Source organism: Protopterus annectens, chromosome 1.part2, assembly GCF_019279795.1.
Source record: "Protopterus annectens isolate FY-2018-M chromosome 1.part2, PAN1.0, whole genome shotgun sequence".
Lineage (NCBI taxonomy): Eukaryota > Metazoa > Chordata > Ceratodontiformes > Protopteridae > Protopterus > Protopterus annectens.
In genome coordinates this window covers 1,085,192,376-1,085,212,973 of record NC_056727.1, presented here as the reverse complement: position 1 = coordinate 1,085,212,973, position 20,598 = coordinate 1,085,192,376, and the positions used below count along the sequence as shown (strand labels likewise).

The following is a 20,598-nucleotide window of genomic DNA, read 5'->3' as shown; positions in this document are numbered from 1 at the left end:
TATTTAAAATCCAACATACATAGAAAACCAACCTTCTCCAACTCCTATCTTCACTATGATAGCTGGCACCCTGACCATCAAAAGAAGGGTGTTGTAAAGGGACAGATGGTCAGGGCTGCCAGGATGATTAGTGAGGAGATGGAATTGTATGATGAATTGGAATTTATGCAAAGTATGTTTATAAGTAGGGGATATCCAGAAATCCTATGTGAGACAATTAAACAAGAAGTGAAAAATAAGAGACGGATAGGAATATATCAAGCCATATTAAGCCATGGATATGATAAAAATATAAATAAGACTCAGTATGAAAATAAGGATCAGATACCCCTATACATTTCAGTATATGATGATTGTACCCCAATAATTAAGAATATTATTAATAGGAATTGGAATTTGTATATTAGTGAATATATGACAGCATCAGTATTTCAAGGACCTATCAAATTTGTGTACAAAAAGGATATGTCTTTCAAAGAATTTTTTGAACATAATATTGAAGTACAACAACATAATAACAATAGACCAATTGGAAATTTTAGATGTGGAAGATGCACAACGTGTAAGTATATACAAGATACACAGGATAAAATTAAAATCAATTCTAACAACATAAAGATTGAAGGACATTTCAACTGTCATACTTCTAATGTGATTTATGTAGCATTATGTCAACAGTGTAGAGCCTTTTATATAGGCAAAACAAGTAGGAAGTTCAGGAGTAGAATTAAAGAACATGTATTGGATATAAAGCACATGAAAATCACTAATGCTTTAGTGAGACATATCCAACTACATACTGATCATAAATTCAAATTTTGTATAATTGAACAATTATTGTATGATGTGCAAGGAAGAATTACTAAATATGATCTAGACATACAGGAGTTAAAATGGCAGATTCTGTTGAATGCCCACAATTGGCCGGGACTCAATGAATACTGTACAATCAAACCTATCCTTATGAAAAATCACATTAAGGGTAGGTGTTAAGTTAGTCCTGTACACTATAGGTTTAGGTTAATTTTAGTTTAGTTTAATACATAACTATTAAACAAATAACGAAAAAAAGTATTTTTTCAGAAAATGATTTCATACAAGTTAAAGTAGTAAGTATCAAAGTATATGTAGGTACATTTTATGTTTATTTAATCACTTGCATATAAACTGTAATAATATTTCTTTTGAGTTATTATATGTTTATATATTATTAGTGTTAAATTATTGAATAAGGACTATCATACATACATATTAAGGTGGATGGTCCATGAGAGTATTTGTATGTAACTTATGAGGGTATAAATAATTATACACACATTGCATCAATATAGTATCATGTTTATGCATTGCATTATTTAATGAATTATGAATTTGTCACAAATTCACTATTTTAATTATTTAATGTTTTTACAATGATTATGTTTGTTTATAAATATTTATATATGTATACATTAGGTTATATTTTTATATAACATGGATTTATTTTTATTTTTATTTATTGTAGTATATTTATGTTTAGGATAATTGTTCAATAGTATATTTAATTATTCATTAATTGGGTGGTTTAATTAATTCGTTGTGTATATAAAGGGGAGGTAATTAGTGATTAGATCATTCTGAAGAAGTTCGTCTTGGCGGACGAAACCCGGGTAAATCTGTTGGATTATTTCTATGGCGTTGTGTTGGCTGTATTAGTTTGTCTGTTTTCAAGAATAAATTCCATTATTGCTGTGGACCTATTTTGGCAACATCTTTCAGCGTGGACTTTTTTGAAAACAGTGTGAACATTTTATTTCTGACGAGGAGGTACGTGCCGTTGCTGTAGTATACTCAGACTGTGGAACTTCCTAGTCGTCAGTTACAAGTTTGTGTTCTTAACGTATTTTGTGACAGTTCTAAAATAAACTTACATATAGAAACAGGCAGTGCTGGTGATGTTGGATGTCCTCAAGACAAAAATGCTCAGAGCTCTTTGATTCTCTCTCTCTTTAAATTGATAACACAGAGCTGCTTCACATGACATCATTCTTCACACTTCTCTGGTGTTCCCAGGCTAACAGAAACTACATTTATATTCTTTACACCTGGTCAGAAACCAGAGCAATAAAGGACATTTATACATGCAAATTCTAGCCATTAACCTTGGTCTTAAAACAGTAGTCAGGATTCCTTTCTCTAGACATATCGACTCCAAATTTTGACATCAAAGAATTGACTTATCAGCTTTGTTACAGCAGAGTGCACTGTTGTTACATTTCTGCACTTCAATATCCAATGCAGTCTTTTCACATTTAAGAGAACACGCCTGTGGCTTACATTAATATTTACAAATGACAGAATTATCTACAAAATTATATCTGGCTAGGCTGGCAGCCTTTACCTATCTTCACACTATTTACTTTTATTAGCTGGACTAGGCAATTTTTTTTCCAAGTTGCCCTTTCAAAGTCTCTATTTCCTCCTAATGTCTGATTACTGACCATACTATCCAGGGCTCTTGCAAGTTTTCCATCTCTTTTTAGGGGGCGATATCGGCCACGTTGAGAACCACTGGTTTAAGCAAAACTAACTCAAAAGTAATGCACATTTAAGTTAATAGTTACTAAAAAACTAATATATGACTGTTACTTTGTTACTATTTTGAAAAAGTAACTAGTTATATTACTAGTTACTAGATATCGTAATATATAACAGCAATATATTGCGTATTGTAATATATTACTCCCATCACTGAGTATAGCACAGCTCTAGATGCCCTTTAGTTGGCAAGCACTTGGATACAGATGTAAAGACCTGATCAGAGCCAGCACCAAAAATCTAAGACTAATTATCCTAGTGAAATGGGAGTTAATATGAAGTACCTGGAGATGTTATTCCTTAAAAATTGTTCTGTTGTTTGTGCATTACATCAGCTATTTCCAAAATACAGTCAAAGCTGAGTCTGCTGTGGAGAGTTTAAAAGTTTCAAAATTAATACAGTAGCTGCAGAATAGTTCAAGAAATGCATTTGTTTAATTTCTTTATGGAGCAGAAGTTGTCATTTACATCTCCTCCCCACATGTAGGAACTGTTATTTTTCTCTGAATGGCTTATCACTGCATACCAGAGTTCACCGCCAGTGCCTCCTTCATAGCAAGCCATTGTGTATCATTTAGGGTGAGAGAATAGCTTGCATTTGTTACAGTACAGAGTGCACCATATTCATCTATGCACATTTCTCTGACATCTGTTTAACAAGTGCTGTAAGGACATGATACAATTCAGTCTTATAGTAAGGACCTTGCAAGGTTCATCATCCTATGTGTTCTTCCCAGAAGAAATCAGGAAAGGGCTTTTCACATCTTTCCTATTTTCTTGACCAAGTACAGGAGACAAAGACTGGTGAATCACCTATGGTCAGTCAGCCTTTTCATTCTCACATCCTACATGCTTGCAGTGCCTTGACACTGATGTGGTTCTTTGGCCATTTGGAATTGTTATGCTATAAGTTCTTTCTCTGTGGTAGCTACAGATGTTCTGCCAGTACTGCTGTGTCTGCAGTGCCTGTCTTAGTGGTGTATTTGTGTGTGTGTTCATGCATGTGTGTGTGTGTGTGTTCGTGCGTGTGCATGCATGAGTGCTTGTGCACATATGCATGTTTGCACACACTTGTGACTTCTACAAACAAATGGAATTCATAAGTACAGCACTGAGGTTGAATTTGGTAAGTCAGTGCACATGCAGTCAGCAGCTCCTAATGCTTTACCATGTATTCTTCACCAGATTCTGGTTGCGTAGTAGCCAGTACTACCTTCCTGCCAATGGAATAAGTGAGCTGGTGTTGAATAGTCCCTTAAGTCCCTTAACTAAATCATTAAAAGATGCTATTGTTTGCCGTTTGTGGTTTAAAAATACACACTTGATGCAGTAGTAGTGACTTCACCTTCAGTATAATTAAATGTAACATTTGAGAATTGGCAAAAAGATTATAAGTTTATAAATGGTCAAATAAAAAAAAATCAACACCATCATTAAATATCTTGGAGGAGTAATAGACAACAAGGTGTGAATGACCTGAGACATACCTCCCTGGACTACATGAAAAGAGGCATGGAAAAGCTCTCTGATCATGTAGCACAGACAGGTATGACCCTGAGTAGCATCCTGCTCTCACCAAGAATGATACCGCAATATAAAGAAAAAATGATCAATTTCAACAATTGGCTAGGCTTCTGATGTCATTCAAAGGGGATCTAGTGTCTGTCAGCCTGGGACGACATGCTCGACAAGCCTCGTTGCTTCACAAGAGACGGTTTGCACCTGTCACCTCTAGGCTTTCGAATACTGGCCAAGGCTCTTGCTGCCCCCATAGTGCCTTTTTTAGGCAAGGCTCAAAAGTCAAACCCACCTCCGTAAACAGCACAAATAAAAAAATGAGGGTTATGCTACTCAACACCAGGAGTTTAAATCTCAAAATGCACGTGCTCGGAGCACTCCTCAGTATAGAGAACATCGACATCTGTGCAGTAACTGAAACCTGGTTCAAGGCTCCACAGAGCACTCCAGCACTACCGGGCTACAACTCATTCCACACATTTCGGCCACAGAACATGGACCGAAACACAAAAGGAGGGGTGTATCCATATTCATCAAGGATATCTCATTTCTCTCTACTTTCACTGGCTTATGTGAGTAATCACAAAATCATTACTTTTGAAATCCCACCCCTTCAGTTATTTAAATTTATTGGCCAGCCTACAGTATTTCATAGTACCAAAACACAAAAGTGACCACCCCTTTCAATCCATCTTGTTGTTTTAAAAATAGTAACTCTCCACTAAACCTTAACTTTTTAAACAGGTAAAACTCAAGTTACCTACTTTCACATCTAACTTCTCTAGTGCACACTGCAGAGTGCATTCTTTTCAATCTTACCTTTAAGCATCCCTGTGACTAGCACTTTCTCTAATACCTGCTGGAAAGCACTAGGAAGCCTTAAACTCATACAAACACTGAACTCTCCTTGTTAACAAGGAGAAATTAATAGTAGGCACTAAACAGCCTATAATTGCAAAGTACCTTGCTAAGGAAACAGCTCCTATACTTTACAAAGAAAAAAAAGCCCCAAACCAGGCATGTCCAAAGGTCAGCTTCCGGTGATTTCTCCTGTCCACCTGGTGAATTTGGGCATACTGGGGCAATGCAGCAATTGCCTCATGTACACAGACAACCCTCTCCTCCTACCACCCAACACTACAACCTGTGAGAGATGCACTTACATAGCCAAAATGGAAGCAAAGCTCTCTCCACCCAAGATTGTGCTAAACAGTCAAGAGGAGAAGGTTAACACCCACACTACACCTCAAGCAACACATAGCCCTTCTAAACCCGCACCACCAACACTCACATATAGCAACACTAAATCCACATATGCAGAGGCCCTTAACTGTAACCTGCCCAAGCAACAAAGACCTCTGAAGCTGAAACGCAAACAAACACCAATCACAACCAATGTGTCACATAGTTCACAACACCAGTGTGCCACCCAGTAACAGCCCCTAAGGCAAGACAATGTACCTAACACTTTAGTCATAGGTGACTCTATAGTCCGGCACACTGATGTCCCTCTCACCAGGTTGAATAAGGAGAAAATTACAGTCAGCTGCCTGTCGGGTGCCAGGATCCGCCACATAACGCATGCACTCAAGTCACTCCACAACAAGTACAAATATGACTCTGTCATTGTCCATGTTGGAGTGAATGACTTGAGACGTACCTCCCTGGACTACATGAAAAGAGACATGGAAGAGCTCTTGGATCATGTGGCCCAGGCAGGTATGACCCTAGCCCTGAGTAGCATCCTGCCTTCGCCCAGAATGATACCACAATATAAGGATAAAATTATTGACTTCAACAATTGGCCAAGCTTATGGTGTCATTCAAAGGGGATCCAGTATCTGTCTGCCTGGGATGACATGATTGACAGACCACGATACTTTGCCAGAGATGGTCTGCACTTGTCGCCCCTGGGATTCAGGTTACTGGCTAAGGCTCTTGCCACCCCTATAGTGCCTTTTTAGGCAAACTTCAAAGGACAAAACCACCACCGTAACAGGTACAAGCATGCAAAATCTGAAGGTAATGCTACTCAATGCTAGAAGTCTAAACCTCAAAATGCACTCTTTTGAGGCACTCCTAAAAATGGAGAACATCGATATCTGTGCAGTAACTGAGACCTGGTTCAAGGCTCCAGAGAGCACCCCTGCAATACCAGACTACAACTCTTACCACACTTTTCGGCCACCAAACCAGGACCGAAACACTAAAGGTGGAGGAGTGTCAATATTCACCAAGGATATTCACACCACCAGGCTAGTTGGCCAACACAATGTGTCTGAAATTCTCCAAGTGCAACTAACACTAGGTAAGACTGCAATCCAAGTTGTAGCTTGCTACAGATCCCCCACCATACCCCAAGATTCTAACTACACCTTTCTAAACATACTGGAAAATATTAAGATAGAACCAAACACCCTAATACTGGGTGATTTTAACTACCCTACCATTAACTGGGAAAACTACTCCTGTCCCAACACCTTTGCGCAACGGTTCTTGGAATTCATAAATTCCAACGCCCTGGATCAACTAATCCATAGTCCCACCAGGGGCTCCAATATCCTAGACCTGGTCATTACCAACATAGGAAATCAATGCTCCATACCTATGGTCACCCCCTCGTTAGTCAGGTCTGACCATAAGCTAATCACCCTTAACATCCACATCCCACCCCCATCCCCCAGTAAAGAAACCACCATAAAAAACTTCTCCAAAGCCAACTTCATGCTACTCAAGTCAGAAGTGGCAAACTTCATGACACCCATGCAGATGGGAACTGAAAGTTCAACTGCTGAATCCTACACTAAGGCACTGTACAAGCACATCCACTCATGCATGAATCGTGCCATCCCAAATAGAACCAAAATGCTCTCATCCAAAAAAAGAAAGCCAATCTGGTGGTCCCCTGCCATAAACAAACTTTACAACAAAAGGAAGAAACTGTTGCAGAAAAGAGGAAAATCCCAGAATGCAAAAAACTCCCTTACTAGCCTCAGTAAGAAAATGAGATGCCTCATAAAATCCTCCAAAGCTAGTTACGAAAATAAAATTGCCAAAGATTCCAAAGACAACCACAAAGTATTCTATAATTATGTCAAGAATCTAAATGGCAATGCTCAGATCTGCTCTGAGCTAAAACAGAATGGCATTAAATATACTGATCCGAAGGATATTGCCAATATCCTGGCAGATCGATTCAGTGCCAACTTCACCCCCCTCTCACCCCCTAAATGGCCCATCTCAATACCGGAAGATTGCCAAATTCCAGTAGTAACGGCCACACAAGTTACAAAACGCACTCTCTAAAGCCAAGAATACAGCATCCATGGGACCAGATGACATCCCGGGCTGTGTACTACATGAACTACAATATGAACTGGCACCTCACCTAAGTGTCATGTTTAGTCATAGCCTCACCTCAGGTTCATGCCCACTGAGTGGCGCGGAGCTACAGTTATCCCAATCCACAAGGGGGGATCCACCTTGGATCCCAGAAACTACCGTCCCATCAGTCTGACAAGCCTTATCTGCAAGGCCATGGAGCGTATAATCATGGAACTTATAAACAAAGACATTGGCAACCTTCAAACACTGGACCCCACCCAGTTTGGGTTTGTGAAGGGCCGATCTTGTCTCCTGAACCTGACTGACTTCTTTGAATCAGTCTCCAGAGCCATGGACAAGGGTAAGGTGGTCCACACAGCCTATCTAGACCTTGCCAAGGCCTTTGACACCATCCCCCACTCTGGAATCATAGATAAACTTACTAAGTTGGGCATTAATCCCTATGTCACCTAATGGGTTGCTAAATGGCTTACTGATAGAACCCACACTGTAAAAGTAGCCGACTCCAAATCCAGCTCCAGACAAGTGACAAGTGGAGTACCTCAGGGTTCAGTCCTGGGGCCACTCTTGTTTGGCATCTACTTCTCTGAAGTACAGGTCAACACTAAGGGACTCCCCAAATGATGTGGATACTCTACAAAAGGGCCTTACAGAAACAGATGCTTGGTGCCAGAGCCATGGGCTCAAACTCAATGCCAAGAAATGTATTGTTATCCCCTTTGGGGAAAAAAACATGTATCCATGAATTACCATATAGGTGGCTGTACACTAAACACAGAAAGTGTGATAAGAGACTTAGGGACACAAGTGGACAGTGGTCTCACCTTCGATAACCACATTGCCACAACAGTCAGGAAATCCTTCTATGTGGCACACCTCATCACGAAGGGCTTTTCATCCAGAAAAAAGGAGGTCATTGTCCCACTGTACTCATCCCTCATTAGACCCATTATAGAATACAACGCCCCATTTGGTATGTACCTCTCAAGACATCTGCAATAACTGGAAAGGCCTCAGAAATACCTCACTAAAAGAATCACAGGCCTAAAGCAGATGCCCTACGCTGACCGCCTTAAAAAACTCCAGCTATACTCTGTTGCATATCGTCTACTCAGAGGCGATCTCTGCTTAACATACAAGGCCATGTCAAACCCAGAGCTGTTGGACATGCTACACTTAAAGAAATCCCAATCCCTCAGTGCTACACGCTCCAGGGATCTAAACCTTGTCATCACAATAAACAAAACATGCTGGAGGGATAGGTTCCTGACCCAGAGACTCCCCAGACTCTGGAATAGATTGCCTATACATGTCAAGCAGAGTGCCTCTTTGGACCTCTTCAAGAGGAACCTTGACGATTGGATGGGAGAAAGGAAATTCACCCCAGAGATCACGTCAGTCACCCTGCTAGACAGGGGTCCAGGAAAGTAAATAATGTGGGAAGAAATAGCCAGGGAATTGTTATGGCTAGGCTTGTATAGGCCCTAGGGCTGATAGCCTAGTACCAACCTATGAACCTATGAACCTACACCTCCAGGTTAGTGGCGCAGCATGATACCTCTGAGATCATCCATGTGCAACTAACATCGGGCAAATCTGCAGTGCAAATTGTGGCCTGCTACAGATCACCCTCCATGACCCAGGACCACCCCTCTGCCTTTCTGGAAACACTGAAAAACATGAAGATCCTACCGAACACCCTGATATTGGGTGATTTCAATTACCCTACTGTTAACTGGGAAAACTACTCGAGTACAAACTCCCAGGTCCAGCGCTTCCTGGAGTTTATCAACTCAAATGCCCTGGATCAGCTGGTAAACTCCCCTACCACAGGCGAAAACTTATTGGACCTGGTCATCACCAACATGGGCGACAGGTGTTCCGCACCAGAGGTCAACCCATCACTGGTTAGATGAGACCATAAACTAATCACTCTGGTTGTCCACACCACACCACCACCCCCAACCAAGGAAACCATAGTGAAACATTTTTCTATAGCAAACTTCACCTACTTAAGACAGAGGTGGTAATTTTCAAAGCCCCCATGCTAAAGGATAACAGTGTCCAAGATGCAGGAACCTTTACAAATGCACTCTATGAGCACTTACAAGGATGCATGGATCATGCCACCCCTAGCAAAACCAAGACTTACTGCCCTAAGAGAAGTAAACCAGTCTGGTGGATCCCTGCCATAAACAGGCTATACAATAGAAGGAGGAAACTAGTTCAGAAAAAAAGCAAATCCCAAGAAGGAAAGACATCCCTAATCAGTATCAGTAAGAAACTAAGGTCCCTCATAAAATCATCCAAGGCTAACTTCGAAAGAAAAATAGCCAAGGATTCGAAAGATAACCACAAAGCCTTCTTTAGCTATGTCAAGAATCTAAGTGGCAATTCGCAGATATGCTCTGAACTAGTGCAAAATAGCACAAAATATACTGAACCTACTGATATTGCCAACATCCTGGCAGATATGCAAACTTCACCCCCTTCTCACCCTCAAAAGGGCCCACAACAATACCGGAAAAGTGTAGTGCCCCAGAAATCACAGATGCACAGGTGAAAACAGCCCTTTCAAAAGCCAAAAGCACAGCGTCAATGGGGCCAGATGGTGTCCCAGGCTGTGTCTTGCACAAACTACAGAACGAACTAACCCTCCACCTAAACACACTGTCAACCTCAGCCTCTCCACAGGCTATGTGTCCATAGAATTGTGCACAGCAACGGTTATTCCGCTCCACAAAGGAGGGGCCACAACTGACCCTGGTAACTATCACCCCATAAGCCTGACTAGCCTGGTCTGCAAGGCTATAGAGTGCATCATCATGGAACTCATTAACAAAGATATTGGGAACCTCCAAACATTTGACCCTACCCAGTTTGGCTTTGTTAAAGGCAGATCATGCATACTTAACCTGGTTGACTTCTCCGAGACAGTCACCAAGTCCATAGATGAGGGGAAGGTGGTTCACACAGCCTACCTTGACCTCACCAAGGCTTTTGACACCATTCCCCATTCGGGAATTATAGAAAAACTCACCAGCCTGAACATAAACCCCTACGTCATGAGATAGGTTGCCAACTGACTTACAGACAGAACTCACACAGTAAGAAAAGCGGGCTCCTGGTCCGACTCTAAACCAGTCACAAGTGGTGTCCCACAAGGCTCAGTCCTGGGACCCCTACTGTTCGGCATATACTTCTCAGAAGTACAGGCAAACACAGGAGGACTATGGCTAACCAAGTTCATCGATGACTGTAAACTGGGAGCCATAATTGACTTTCTGGCTGGCATGGACATTCTCCAAAAGGGCCTTACCGAGACGAACACCTGGTGTCAAAGTCATGGTCTCAAGCTAAATGCCAAAAAATGCATAGTCATCCCATTTGGGAAAAACAACACACCCATGAATTACCGCATAGGTGGTAGCCCCCTTAATACAGAAGAGGTAATAAGAGATCTGGGGACCCCAGGTAGATAGTAATCTCTCCTTTGACAATCATATTGCCAAAGTAGTTAGGAAATCTTTCTATGTAGCCCATCTAATTACTAAAAGGTTTGCATCTAGAATTAAAGAGGTTATAATGCCCCTCTACTCGTCACTCATCAGATCCATCATAGAGTACAATGCCCCATTTGGGATGTACCTCACAAGACACTTCCAACAGCTGGAAAGACCACAAAAGTACCTCACCAAGAAGATTACTGGCCTCAAACATATGTCCTGTGCAGCCTGATTGGAAAAACTCTGGCTGTACTCAGTGGCATATCGCTTACTCAGAGGTGATCTCTGCCTGACTTACAAAGCCGTGTGCAACTCAGAATTGATGGACATGCTCCACCTAAAGAAATTCAAGTCACTGCGAGCCACATGCTCCAGTGAGCTAAACCGCGCCACCACAATAAATAGAACATGCTGGAGGGATAGATTCCTGTCACAGAGACTCCCCATGCTTTGGAGCAAAATTCTTAACTACATTAGGCAGAGCCCCTCGCTAACACTCTTCAAGAGAAACTTTGACAAGTGGATGGGTAACAGACAATACACCCCTGGGAACACTTCATTGGCTTTTCTTGACAGAGGCTCAGTTAATTAATCAGTGGGGTGGCGAAAGCTGACACACTCTGGCTAGGCTTATAAATGCCCTTGGGCAGATAGCCTAGTACCTACCTATGAACCTATGAACAAGTTAAACTGTGACTGGTATATATTTACCAAAGTTACAGAAGTAAGTTCTGTAGTCCATCTAATTCTAAAGGTTGTGTCCATTCGTTCCAAGGTGACCACTATACTACTTTATATGTCACAGATCTCACCTACTATTGAATGAAAGCCACCTGAAAGAACTTAAAAAGGTACAGTGATTTCTTACTTAAATTATAGGGTTGGAATGCTTAAACTATTGAAAAAGGCTTCAGGAACTGTCATTTTATTTGATTTCTTTTAAGTTGCTGATAGGTGATCTCTGCCTAGTCAGTAAAGTAGTGTCTGATGTGGCTCTGTTTAAAGTCTGTCATTGGAATGCATGTCTTGGGGAATCTAACAACAGATAAGGGAACCTAATACAAAAATAAGTATCAGTGATTGAAAAAAGTGATAGCTACAACACCTTCCAAGATCATTAAATACATTTCTGCTTACAGTAAGATTTCAGTCGTTAATGTCTTTTAGAAATAATAAGTATACAGATAGGTAGAAAATATCACCATGAGGTTAGGTAGTCAAGCTTTCATGAATTTTGAAGACTAGTAGATAGTAAGCTTGATGGTTGAACTTACAAAGCTTCCATTGCTTCTTAAATGCCTGAGAAGCTAATTAAACCCAAATTAATAGGGTATGGTATGAACATGACAGTAGAAAAGCATTTAATAAACATGTTCTCATCCTCATGAATAGATTAGTGGCTGAAGTATGTTTTTGTTTTTTATTACCCATTTTAAAAGCGTAGTTGATACAGTGCACCCAAACTAAGCTGTGTCTTTTAACACAGATAAGTTTCTGCTCCCTGGCCATTAGGAAATTGCTTCTGCTTTTATTAACTTAGTTCTTGCACTGCGTTGTGTGTGTGTTGAATTTGGCTCCCTCTTGATATGTCTTCACTCTTAACGGCAAGTGCCGACACACCAAAAAAGACCTAAAACACAGAAGGGCCAATATCGAATGATGCTGTTCTCCTTTAAACTTTTTTTTTTTTTTTTTTTTTTTTTGCAGGGGTCATGCCCCTTGCACCCCACCAAAATGTATGTATATGAACTGTGAGATCGCCATACCATGGAGGAAAAGGAAATATTCAGGGAAATGGCCATCTCAAACTTAGTACATGTGAGTTCTTTTTTTGGCCATGCAGTTTCTTTTTTAAGGAACTCCCTAAACTAAGTGCCAACATACTTCATATACATACTTCACCAAGAAGGTTTGGAATGGTTTGCCCAATTTCTCGGCCAGAACACCACTCTCAGCAACAAAATGTCCAACTTGCTTACCGAGATGATGGAAATGGTTTTGTCCAACAACTTCATCTTTTTTAATGGTGAATTGTACCGACAACGCAAGGGAGTTGCCATGGGGGCATCTTGTGCAACTTTTTATGCAAATGTAGTACTGCACATGTGGGAGCATACATTCGTTTTGATACCTCCATGGGAAGATCACATTCTTTTTTACAGACGTTATTTGGATGACATCTGTATTCTATGGTCTGGTTCTGAGGAAAATCTATCCGAATTCCTTACACATATCAATTCAACAAAAAATTTTTTGCAATTCACACACACAGTGGATCAACACGAACTTCATTACCTAGACATTACCCTCTACAAGGACTACAACCAGAAAACCTTCCACTCCAAGTTACATCGTAAGGCCACATTCTCCAACTCCTTTCTACACTTCGAAAGTGCCCACCCACCATATCAAAAGAAGGGGATTATTAAGGGGCAGCTCATCAGAGCAAGTAGAATATGCAGTACGGAGAAAGACTTTGAATCCGAGGTGGAATTTTTGAAAAACCTTTTCTTGGAGAGAGGTTACCCCTTGGAATTATTTTTAACTTTAGCAGCAGAGGTAAAATCTGCACGACACTCCCTCTACAAACCAATATTAGGGGGGGGATTTGAATCAGTGCCCAGCAATACACAAAACAAAGATGCTGTTCACATCAACAGTTCTGCACACACATACTCATCAAATTCCTATGAATTGGAAGAAACAATTTTACATCATTGGCCAGTTTTAACCCTCTTTGAAGAACTAAAGGATTATATACCACCAAAACCTAGTTTTGTTCATAAAAGAGGTGCTAATTTAAAGGAAATATTTGAAAGAAACCAAGGAAACAAGATGATGGTAAAACAACCAAGGCTCGGCACATTCAAATGTGGCGCCTGCGCCCAGTGTCATGCCATATCCAAAGAGACAGCACCCTACCTCCCGTCTAGAAACTACAAGATACACCCTACTGGATTTTACACCTGTGCCACCAGAGGAGTTGTATACCTGGGGATGTGCACCAACTGTCAAAGTTTCTACGTGGGCAAAACTGAGAGGGAACTAAGAAAACGAATTTACGAACATCTTTATGACATGACCAAGAAGAATGAAACCAATGCCTTCTACAAGCATTCACTCTCTTGCCCAGAACCCAAAATCCAGTTCCTAGTCCTGGAACAAGTTGAACCAGATGCAAGGGGTGGGGACTGGGAATCCACCTTGGGCTACCGTGAACTATTATGGCAGTTGAGACTGAATGCAGGGAAGCCACCAGGTCTGAATGGGATGATCAGCATCAAACCGGTCCTCAAGCTCAGGAGGGCTAGGCTGTAATTCTTGTACTTGAGTCCATTCTATAATAGAACATCTCCACATATTACACTATATCACTGAACACCCACAGCTCCACAACTTCAACCAATAAATCAAACTCAAGACGAAATTCTACGTAGATGGGTATTAAATATATCCTATGCTATTTTAACTGCATTTTTAACAGTGTAAAACAAACATTTTTTATCAATTCATTACTAGTTCAAACACATTTCAAACATGTTTTAATAATCTTCAACCCCAACGAGACTTCAGATCTCTATTCTTAGAAACTGATGCAACTGGTATTTTACATGTTTTTTATGGTTATTTCATTTTTACATAAGTGCACATGTCATTGCAAATATTTCATTTTCGAGTTATTGTGATGATAATCATTTTTTAGTATATAACTTTAAATTATCAGAGCACTTCAGCATCAGATTTTACTAATTAATTATATAATTGCTAGGGTATTTAATGGAGGTTACTACACACTGCAACTTGTTTTTACTTGATAAAGCTTAGGACTGCCTAAGCGAAAGCGCTTGTGTGATTTTTTTCTGTGACTCACGGTATTGGAATATTTCAGAAATAAAAACACCTCTTTTTGGACTCTAGCAGAGCTTCGGTTCCTTTCTTTAAGGTCGTGGATTAACTTTTGGCAGTTCTTTTTTTGGCCATGCAGTTTCTTTTTTAAGGAACTCCCTAAACTAAGTGCCAACATACTTCATATGGTGACCATTGAAATTTATTTGCTTTATTGTGGTATGCCTTGAACTGGATTGCTGTTTTAAATGGAAAAACGATGTATTGTTGGGACTACACAGCTGTTGAACTCTGTATGCTGCAAGGAATGCTCTGAATACAAAAACTTCAGTTTTTATTAAAGTTCAGTACCTTTGTTCAATCATGTTTGTAGTTGCCACAGCTCCTGGTGTTTTATGCTAACAAATGAAAACCCTGAGCCAATTCTCTTGTATTGCTAGAAATGATCATTATATGTAAGCAAGACCAGTTCTAGTAATTTTTCGTATATGTGTAAAATTTCTTTGAAAAGAGTTTGTAACTTTGCTGTAGTCCTATGTAGCTTGATAAAGAGTTCTGTATTTTAGCTACAAATACAGAATAAAGTGAATATACAAAATTGTTTGACTTTTGTGTCAGTAGTTTTTGATTTTGTGATTGTAGGGACCTGTTAGGATGATAGAACTGGGTTATGCTGGTAATGGTTGGACATTGATCTTGTATATAGAGCATATTGCGTACAATTTTTAGCTGAGAAATTATGATGATGTTTGGGGTTTTGGGATTCTAGCCATTCCATTTTTTGTAGAGCTGTAGTGAGTTTCATTTGGGAGATTACATATACATTTTAGTTTTAACATTTTTGAAGTTTTTATTTTTTAATGTTTGTAAGACTACAAGTAACAAAGTAGGACTTGGTAGTAGATATGTATGGGCTGTCATTAGTGTAAATCCTAGGATATAGGGTTTTATTTTGCTCTATGTAATATTTCAAGCTTTTGGTTAATTTTATTTCCATGTGGTCATGGACAGCTGATTAAATATTGAGTTTTAGTCTGTAGTCACTCCTAGTAGTTTTGTTTGAGCTCTCTGGTTGTGTTGCTGAGTAATAAAATGTTGATGATTTGAACTTGTTTATTGCAAGTGTCAGAGGGAAAAAAAGCATCATTCTTGTTAACATTTAGTACTAACTGAGAGTAAATAAATCATGTTTCCAAAGAGGTAATCTAACGATGTATGATAATTTGAAGCTCAGTGAGCTGGTGTACAGATGTAAAAGTTGAGTCATCGTTATATTGAATGATGTAAGTTGATTTTGATATATTGTGTATGGCATTCATGAATATTACAAACAGGAGCAGTAATAGAGGTGGTAGACATTTAAGAGTTCTACAGGAGATCAGCTAGATTTACTAGCTAATTCTTTAGTTATTAGTATTTTTCCAAGTTAGGTTGATAAACCCAAATTTGATTATAAGAAAGACTTTTCTTCTTAGTTCATTAAATGATAATATCATCATTCCTTCAGATCGTGTCTTGTTGCTTTAAAAGCTTACATTACAAACTGACTTTTTGCCCCTGCATTAATGGTTTAATATTTATTTTTCTAAGGGAAACTTCTTGGAAATGAGAATAAAATATTTTTAACAGTTGGTTAGGTCTCTTAGAAACATCTACAGCTACTGCTTCAATTATGATTTGACAAATTTAACATGTTTGTCACAAATCCTTTTCTTTTTCTCAAATCTGTATATTGTAGTACTTTGGGTGCTTATCTACAGAAACTACAGAGGCAGCTGCTACATCTTTAAATGCAGTAAGAGAAGAGTGATTCCAATATTAAGGTAGTGTAATTAAAATGTGATATGATAAAAACTTTTAGATGATAAAACTGGCCAGGTTAAAAGGACAAATCCCCCCTTTTTGCCAATTCCTTACATTAAGAACTTAAGGCATTGAGTAAAAAAGAAGATGTTCTTTCCATACTATCTACTAACATTAGTAAGATAATTCTGGGTTCTAAAATGTATGTATTTGTTTGGAAAGTGAGTATTTCCCATTAGTGTAATGAGCTTCAGATAAAAGACACTGTCTGAACTTCATTCAGAGGAATGTGATTGGCTGTTTTTCACTGGTATCCCTTGTTTCATTTCAGGTTTGTCCAGTTTTCATTATTACATTTCTATCTGTACTGTCAGCTTGTTTAAGTACATACTTGTCTAATCTCAGTTTTTGTCTCCTTACTTAAAACAGCCTTTTAATAACAGATACTTGTTTTCTCATAATCATCTTTAAGCACCCCCTCCAAGATCTCTGCACTGCTCAAGACCATTTTTCTGTCTTTAGGGAAGAGGCTTCTGTTCTCCATTATCCTCCATGAAGTGCCTGAAGTTATGTAACATGTCAGACATTATTTAACTACCCACCAAGAATATATGTATTTTGGGTTCCCTTCAGACGCTCGAAATACCGAACTCTCGGATTTTAGTATCTCAAGCCTCAAGAAGTCGAATCCACAGAACAGCGAAAGTTTAGAAGCACGAAATTCAAAACATTGAATACTGGAGGTTTTGGATTTTGCGCTTCTGAACTTCCATTGTGGTTATGTAGTCAGGTAAGTGTGTGTGAGTGTGTGAGTGTGAGTGTGTGAGTGTGAGTGTGAGTGTGAGTGTGAGTGTGTGTGTGTGTGTGTGTGTGTGTGTGTGTGTGTGTGTGTGTGTGTGTGTGTGTGTGTGTGTGTGTGTGTGTGTGTGTGTGTGTGTGTTAAGGGTTTTGAGTAGGGGCTGTGGTGTGTTTCAGTGTGTTTTGTTGCTGTGATGTGTGTGTGCGAGGGGAATGTAGCTTGTGTGGTGGTGTTTTGTGTGTGTTTGTATGTAGTGTGACCTCGGAGTGAGAATATTTAAGTAGGGGGTGTGTGGAGGGTGGAGCCCCTCACATGGGGGGTGCAGGGGGGCTTGCCCCCCTGCTTACATGTAGAGAGATTGTGCGTGTTTGTGTGGAGAATGGTGTGTGTTTGTGTGTGTGTGTGTGTGTGTGTGTGTGTGTGTGTGTGTGCAGTAGTACCGCAAAATTCAAAACCTCCGGTATTCAAGGTTTTGATTTTCACAGTTTTCAGTTTTCGCTGTTCTGTGGATTCGACTTCTTGGGGCTCGAGATACTGAAATTCGATATTTCAGTATTTCGAACTTCTGAAGTGAATCCACATATTTTACATTGGAGCACGCAAATCATGCTACAAAATCTGGAAAAAGATAGCCATGTTGTATACCTCTCTGTAGTTAAAGAGATGCATAAGATAGTGGATTATGATCAGGTCTGTTATGTGTGCAGGACATGGATGCCCAGAAATTCACCTTAAAAGCAACAGTGTTAATAATATTCATGTGTTGGAGTTTGTTTACATTACATTTACTTATCTACCACTTGATTATGGATTGATGTATGTAATTCCGGTTTGCATTAGCAACCATAGATAAGACTTCCAATTTATCCAATATGTACAATATCTTCTGGTTTGTCTGTTTTTGGGAAAGCAAATGTATTATAATAGTCACAAAGCTTGTGTTCCTGACCTGTTTCTTGAGTGATGGTAAATAGTTTAATATGCAGGTTGTATTTGTTCTGTTTTTTAATGTTCTTGTTTATGATTGTTCTTGTTTGTGATGTTGTATTTCTTTATTGTTTTTGCTGTTCTTCTTTAGTAAATGCAGTTCAAATTAAAAAAAATTACATTTGCCTCCAGTGAAGTTTGAGGTAAATCTAATGTTGATGCTGAGAACACAAAACAAAAAGGGTTTACGGTCATATTTCTTTGTAGTGCAAAGAGCTTAAATGGTTTCCATGTACTACAATAGGTAAAGAAAAAAGTGTATGATAACAAAGTGTTTTACAGCTTTGAAAGTTGTAATACACCACTGCCACACACACACATACACACTCAGACCAGTCACCACAGAACAGATGTGAGAAGAACAAAAAAAAGTCTGAATGAAGTGGTTAATGTTTAAAGCTTTTTCTTTGGTTCCTATGACCGTTGTGTGGTGGTGGTTACTTACTGCTCACAATGCTTTAGTGCAATGATATCACTTAATAAAAGATTGCTAAGCACGTTTCTGATGTGGAAAAGGTGCTTAACACACCTGTCTTTTCCATGATTTCACAGTGCAATTACAGGATTTTATGCAATAGAAATTGTGTTATGTACTTCAAAGCTGTTATGTTCTAGTCTTGCTCTAGATCATGCACAGCATCTACCATAGAACAGCATGAGGAAATGGTAACAACTTTAAAATGCTGCTGTACAAAAAAAACAGCTAAAGTGTTCAACAGCTTTTAAAGCTGTTAGAGGTGCTGTTAGCTTCTGGATGCTGGACAGGACTAAATGTTTCATAGCTTTCAAAGCCATAAAACACTTTGTGTTCTTACACTATTTTTGTATAATTAGTAGTACATTAGGGTAGCTAAAGTTTCATGTGCTATAAAGAATCCTAACCAAGTTTCTCTTCTCATAACTGCTTGTTGTGTGTTCTTGACAAGAATGTCTAGGTTCATCTCTCAAGCTTCACTTCATTTTGCTCTCACGGTGTATTTCTTGACATCCATATTTTCAACACATTAGCTGGTTAAGGCCTAAAATAGTCATAATCTGTTATATTAACATCATTTACATTATATACATTGAGCTTGAGATGAAATTCCACATTTAATTTGATTTCCTTGAATTTGCCATACTTTCTAAATTATCTGTACATGTTACAAAAATCTGAGCAGTTGCACAAACCACTAACTTACAAGTTCTACAGTTAAGTATGTTTGGAAGATAAAGACTGTAGCCTATATGACACGTGCAGAAGTACTTGTCAAGGTGAAATAAAAAAAAAAAAAATACAGCCAGCCCTGATTTCACGTGACTGACTGATTTTGCTGAATTTAACTGTGCTCAATGAATGTTAGCTTGAAGTAGTAATCTCTGTATATTGTCCATCTTTAGCAAAAGAACCAGCCTAATCAATCTTTTTTGAATTTGCTTTTTAGGGTGTGTATGACTGCCACTGCAACTACTTTGCCTTAAAGTTGGACACAGCATGCATGCCCTACTGATTGTGTTATAAATCTGCTGCTTTTGGTTGGGTCTTAGTTCCCCTGCTGTGTTTAGGCAAGTGCAGCATGTTGTCAACGAACAGAGATCGACTAACTGCAGGGCATAGTGAATGAACGTGTATAAGAAAAAAATGTGCAAACTTTGCAGTAAGCAAAGACATGTGCCAGAGTGCTATATAGACAAGGGGGAGGCATTTCTTGTATAACGGCATACATGGTAACTGCTTCCAAAAGTAACAAGTAAAATCCAAGTTTCATGGGACCAGACAACTTTTCTTGTAGTTTTCTATACAGAATTAAGAAAATAAGTAAACCAGTATTAGTTGTGTTAAACAAAATGTTAGATGTGAACATGTCCTTGACCTATCATGACAAGATGATATAATTCACAAAGGGAGAGGCTACATGCGATCCATACAGTTTCCAACCCAGTAGCAAGAATGGTGAACCATGTTGTGACTAACCACGAACTAGCTCACTCATGAATCTTGGGATCGGGTTAGTACATGAAGGAGTGGGATTAACATCAGACAAGGAGGCATAACCTCTACCTTGGTGTTGGGGAAGAGCTACCAAAGGCCTGGATCTTCCAGTGTGACTTGCAGTTTGGTAAAATAGTGTGATGATACCCTGTTCATTTGCTTCATTCATTTGTAATACCAGCCTGGATCTGACTCACCTGATATAGTAAGACTACGTCTTTCTTTTGCTTCTTGTCACTTTGTTT

The 20,598-nt window shown here is 39.3% G+C and overlaps 1 protein-coding gene across 1 annotated transcript in view; it reads left to right on the top strand.

Annotated features, from left to right (window-relative positions):
- LOC122792429 (synapse-associated protein 1-like) overlaps positions 1-20,598 on the top strand; it is a 353,118-nt gene that overhangs the window by 108,414 nt on the left and 224,106 nt on the right. The gene's annotated exons all lie outside the window — the stretch shown is intronic.